The sequence below is a fragment of the Anomaloglossus baeobatrachus genome (assembly GCF_048569485.1).
Source record: "Anomaloglossus baeobatrachus isolate aAnoBae1 chromosome 7 unlocalized genomic scaffold, aAnoBae1.hap1 SUPER_7_unloc_1, whole genome shotgun sequence".
NCBI classification, from domain to species: Eukaryota; Metazoa; Chordata; class Amphibia; order Anura; family Aromobatidae; genus Anomaloglossus; species Anomaloglossus baeobatrachus.
In genome coordinates, this window is record NW_027441815.1 from 871119 (window position 1) to 877363 (window position 6245).

At 45.2% G+C, this 6245-nt stretch overlaps 1 pseudogene; it reads right to left on the reverse strand.

The window, feature by feature from the left end:
• Positions 1-3955: 3955 nt before the first annotated feature.
• On the reverse strand, positions 3956-4161 carry LOC142259376 (U2 spliceosomal RNA; annotated as a pseudogene).
• Positions 4162-6245: the final 2084 nt, after the last annotated feature.

A 6245-nucleotide genomic window follows, 5' to 3' on the forward strand; every position in this document is an offset into this window, starting at 1 on the left:
GAGTGTTTGCTAGTATAATGGCTTACTTATAATTAGTTGGAGTGTGCAACGCAGGCAGATGCGCTCTGCAAATGTCTTGGCACTAGTGGGACTATAGCAAAGTCCAATAGCCACGTATAGGATGCCACTAGCTACACTGAGTGTTTGCTAGTATAATGGCTAAGTTAAAATTAGTTGGAGTGTGCAACGCAGGCAGATGCGCTCTGCAAATGTCTTGGCACTAGTGGGACTATAGCAAAGTCCAATAGCCACGTATAGGATGCCACTAGGTACACTGAGTGTTTGCTAGTATAATGGCTTACTTATAATTAGTTGGAGTGTGCAACGCAGGCAGATGCGCTCTGCAAATGTCTTGGCACTAGTGGGACTATAGCAAAGTCCAATAGCCACGTATAGGATGCCACTAGGTACACTGAGTGTTTGCTAGTATAATGGCTTACTTATAATTAGTTGGAGTGTGCAACGCAGGCAGATGCGCTCTGCAAATGTCTTGGCACTAGTGGGACTATAGCAAAGTCCAATAGCCACAGATAGGATGCCACTAGGTACACTGAGTATTTGCTAGTATAATGGCTTACTTATAATTAGTTGGAGTGTGCAACGCAGGCAGATGCGCTCTGCAAATGTCTTGGCACTAGTGGGACTATAGCAAAGTCCAATAGCCACGTATAGGATGCCACTAGGTACACTGAGTGTTTGCTAGTATAATGGCTTACTTATAATTAGTTGGAGTGTGCAACGCAGGCAGATGCGCTCTGCAAATGTCTTGGCACTAGTGGGACTATAGCAAAGTCCAATAGCCACAGATAGGATGCCACTAGGTACACTGAGTATTTGCTAGTATAATGGCTTACTTATAATTAGTTGGAGTGTGCAACGCAGGCAGATGCGCTCTGCAAATGTCTTGGCACTAGTGGGACTATAGCAAGGTCCAATAGCCACGTATAGGATGCCACTAGGTACACTGAGTGTTTGCTAGTATAATGGCTTACTTATAATTAGTTGGAGTGTGCAACGCAGGCAGATGCGCTCTGCAAATGTCTTGGCACTAGTGGGACTATAGCAAAGTCCAATAGCCACGTATAGGATGCCACTAGGTACACTGAGTGTTTGCTAGTATAATGGCTTACTTATAATTAGTTGGAGTGTGCAACGCAGGCAGATGCGCTCTGCAAATGTCTTGGCACTAGTGGGACTATAGCAAGGTCCAATAGCCACGTATAGGATGCCACTAGGTACACTGAGTGTTTGCTAGTATAATGGCTTACTTATAATTAGTTGGAGTGTGCAACGCAGGCAGATGCGCTCTGCAAATGTCTTGGCACTAGTGGGACTATAGCAAAGTCCAATAGCCACGTATAGGATGCCACTAGGTACACTGAGTGTTTGCTAGTATAATGGCTAAGTTAAAATTAGTTGGAGTGTGCAACGCAGGCAGATGCGCTCTGCAAATGTCTTGGCACTAGTGGGACTATAGCAAAGTCCAATAGCCACGTATAGGATGCCACTAGGTACACTGAGTGTTTGCTAGTAAAATTGCTTAGTTTAAAAAAGTTGGAGTGTGCAATGCAGGCAGACGTGCTCTGCAAATGTCTTTGCACTAGTGGGACTATAGCAAGGTCCAATAGCCACGAATAGGATGCCACTAGGTACACTGAGTGTTTGCTAGTATAATGGCTTACTTATAATTAGTTGGAGTGTGCAACGCAGGCAGATGCGCTCTGCAAATGTCTTGGCACTAGTGGGACTATAGCAAGGTCCAATAGCCACGAATAGGATGCCACTAGGTACACTGAGTGTTTGCTAGTATATATGGCAAAATTATAGATGGAAAGGGAGAAGGGGAGGGGGGGAGAGAGGAGGCTGTAATTGACTACAAGGGTATGAGTTATGAGTGATCATAGGGATAGTGTTACATAAGTGGAAATACCTATGGAGGACCGGATGTGTAAGCGCATACCTTATACAAACCTATAGAGTGCTGATGGGTGAGAGTGTGATGTTAGATATAAGACATCCTATAGTGAATAGTGAGCCGTAATCAAGTGCAACAGGGATATTTCACGTGACTATGGGAACATGGAAGGTAAAGAAAGGGGAGAAAAAACTGTTAGACAAGGTAATCAGACATAATGTAACCAGTTGATCAGACATGACAAACATGACAAATAAAAAACAAGGAAGAATGGAACTCCATACATAGTGGAACCATATATAGTGTGAACACGAAAAAGAACCGGGCGTTAGAAAAAATGTGCACGGCCCAATGAATCAAGTCGGTTCTTCATATTCATGGTTTAAGCCCTTGGGTTCCAACGTGCCCAGAGTATATATCCAGAAAGATTCCCTTTCTTTGAGCTTCCTAATTCTATTGCCTCCTCTGCGTATGGCTGGGACATGTTCGATGACTTGGAATCTTAATTGGGCCACTGTGTGATTATGCGTCACAAAATGGTGTGGGACTGGTAATAGAATCTGCTTACAATGTATTGTTGACTTGTGCTTAGCACAAAAAAAGGGAATCTTTCTGGATATGTACTCTGGACACATTAAAACCCAAGGGCTTAAACCGTGAATATGAAGTACAGACTTGATTCATTGGGCCGTGCACCATGTCACCATGTGTGCAATTGCATTGTCCAATGGCTCACAATGGTTATGCGTTTTCATTGGATGGATAATCGAAGCCATGTTTTTTTCCTTTCTCTTGGGTTTGTTGTGTGAGTAGCCTATAGGATTAAGTTAGTTACCGCAGGCAGTGGATTTAGCTTCCTGTCTTTGGTCCAGTGGTAGATTGATTGTTTGGTCTATGAGCTGTTATGGGTTTTAATCCAGGTGAATGCCCATGGGCTGCCTATAACTGTGTGAAATATGTAGTTTTACTGGGCTGGGATGAGAGAATCCATCGAAGCATGGTGTAGGGATTGTGGTTCCTGTGTGCTAAGAAGAAAGGCTAGCACCAGCCAGAAAGCCCCATTACAGCCAATAATCAACCGCTAGCCGCTGGAACTCGTTGCTCTAGATCATGTCAAACTCTCACCAAGCAGGAATAGATACATTAGCCCACCATCCCACCCAAAGAGCAACTTCTGCTGCGCAGCTGGCTTTCTAGGCAGCAGCGCTATTGTGATGTCAGCGGGGGACATTGTGACAAGCCAGTGTTCCGTCACTTCATGTTGTGCACTGTTCAAACGGAAAATACATCAACAGGCAGACTACAGAAAAGCTTACTGACAAAGGATAGAGAGGGGCTTTCTCAGAGGGCTTTTTACAGTTTGTCTATTCCCAATTAGCCGTTTAAGTATGCTTAATGAAAGTACTAATTCTTTCATAGGCCGCCCATTCTTAGTATTTGACGTTCCTTATATTGCGGTATCAGGCTTCGCAGCAGGTTGCAAAACATTCATCACCCATGACTGTCCCCAATTGGGCTCAGAAGCTAAATGTCTATCATGACCTCTCTTTTTGAAAGTCCAAGAGCAAGCAAACTCTTCCTCCAGGAGAGGGAGCCAACAGATCACTAAAGACATCATCATTGCTCAAAGAAAACACCGAAAAACAATGGAAGCTTTAATTGGAGTGGAATCTGATAGACAGCACCTGATGCCAAGTCTGCATCTTCTAACACCTGCAGTCACTGCAGCAGCTGAATCCAATGTGTCCAAAAGGGATCTATTCTATTCAATTGCAAATGATCTAGATAAGACTGAGAATAAGATACTGCACGGGACATAGCAGAGTTGGTCAAGTTGAGTGGAGATGAGTTTGCTATTTGGCACAGCTTTTGCATCAATAAAGCAAGTAAAAGGTGTGAAAGATAAAAAAAAAGGGTGAAAGTGTGAAAAGTGAATTGGCCAAATTGAGGTGCATATAAAGTTTTTGCTTTCTTTCAATTCACTAATGAGGCTCATTTGAATCAGGTGAATTGAGTTCTGCTTTTGGAAACTCGGTTAAGAAGGGGTGCACCGGTCCTGGAGGTACTGCAATACCAGGTCAATGCGTGGAGTGGACAGAGCAAGATTTTTTCCATCTCCTTGTTCTAAAAATCCATTTAATATATGGTCCCTAGAGAGGGGACGTATCAGATATTAAACTGATAAGAACAGATTTAATTTTTTTTTTTTCTGTTTATCAGTAGGACTTCAAAATAACAAAGGTGATCGCCTCCCGTTGCCTGGGAACCGTCCAGGCACAAGAGGGCTATGTGTCACCAGAAGGCGCACACACTCCCTCAAGGCCGGCAGACGTGCAATCCCAGGCACCTTCCAGTACCGACCAAGGTAGCGTCCTCCGAAACTACACTTGATCTTAGCCAAAAGGCCGAGAAGCTATAACCCGAATTGGTTACGGCCTTGAGTGGCACCCTGGCCTATACCGGACACATCTTAGGGAGAGGGAGACAAACCCACGCCTACAGAAGACATTTTGTCACCCAAGCCAAACCCTTGAAAAGGCTGTTTTGCAGAGCAAAAACAAGGAGAATGGTACTTTTTGCAGCCGCCGCCCACTGCAATGAATCTGAATAACTCCTCCTTTTGGGCACAAGCACCTCCCCTCCCCCTTGCAGTCTTTCCAATTCATGATACAAAAAGACGGACGGACAGGACAGGACAGGACCATCTGCCTGACTTTCCGTCACTGCCACCCTTTGCCATCCTTGCCCGTAGAAAGCCCTTTCATCATCCCCAAACCCTAATCTTTTCCCTTCCCTTCCCAGCTGCGTCTCACTCCCTTTCATTAGGAAGTGAGCGCAGCCTTTTCTCCGTTCTGCACATGCGCGACGTTAAACACAAATGCGCAGGCGTGCGTTCCATTAGCCTCACTGCATTCCACTCCCATACAGGAAGTGGGCACAGCTATTACTACGGTCGCACATAAAAGAACCCACGGCCACCACTGCACATAGCTGACTCCACCACAGGACACCCACTTCTACACCAACGCAGGTAAGACAGGATCGGCACCTCTATGCTCCCGTTACAATCAGGCTCAGTCACCATGTGATAACGCTCTCAACTCTTTAGTTGCAGGCTCCCCTTGCTTCACCTCCACTGGCTGTGCTGCCATTTCCTCTCCCACCTGGAAGTTATACTTTATTCCACTATTTTCCTGTTTCTCTCTTCCCCCTTTTCCCATAACCTACTTTTATCTGCATTTGTGGGGTATCTATATGCTATTTACATCATAGTTTTATTCATTAATATGGAAGGGAAGAGTGCCCATGAGAGTGTTGAACTGCGGAGAGCAAAAGATTAAGCTGCTCCGATTTGCCACCATTGATAAGCTGTTCTCAGTAGATACACATGCTATCCAAACAGCAGCATCCACCATTGCTTCAGCCCACCCATTCAGTGACAGCTCACCAAGTCAGCCAGAGGAGTGGTGTAAGGAATTACACGTAGGCACTGACTCCACACCTTCACATCACAAGAAGGGGGTCTACAGGCTAGTGCAAGAATACGAGCAAGTCTTCAGCAAACATCCGCTAGACTTTTGAAAAATAAAAGGGGTCAAACACTACATCCCCACAAGTGCACACCCACCCATCAAAGAGAGATATAAGCCAAATCTACCTGCACATTACCAGTGTACCAAGGACATGTTGAGCAACATGAAGGAGGCTGGGGTTATCCGTGACAGTTGTAGCCTCTGGGCAGCTCCGTTGGTCCTGTTAAAGAAGAAGGACAGCACCACTCCCCTGTATTGAGGAATAGCTAGCTGCATTGACAACTGCAAATTATTTTTCTACCCTTGATCTCACTAGTCACTATTGGCAAGTGTCCGTTGCTGAGGCAGACCGGAAGAAGACCGCCTTTGCCACCCCGATGGGTCTCTGCGAGTTCAAAAGCATGCCCTTCGAGCTGTGCAATTTGCCAGGAACCTTCCAGAGGCTGATGGAATGCTGCTTGGGACACCGAAACTTTGAAACGGTACTGCTATACCTTTATGATGTTATTGTTTATTCTAACGCAAACAAGATTTTAGGGTGTATAAAAAGGGAGATTAGATCCGATGATCCCAACGTATTGTTACCCCTCTATAAATCACTTGTAAGGCCACATCTGGAATATGGGGTAAAGTCCTGAGCAGGTTGATAACCATTGGTTTGAGCATGGTAGGGTGTAGTACGCATCTTCCTGCATCGGTAAAAGCTGCAGAAGTCCTTGAAGATTTCCGCTTCAAAGGCAGTGCCTTGATCTGTGAGGACTCTCTCTGAGTAGCCATGAGGTCTGCATAAGTGTGCT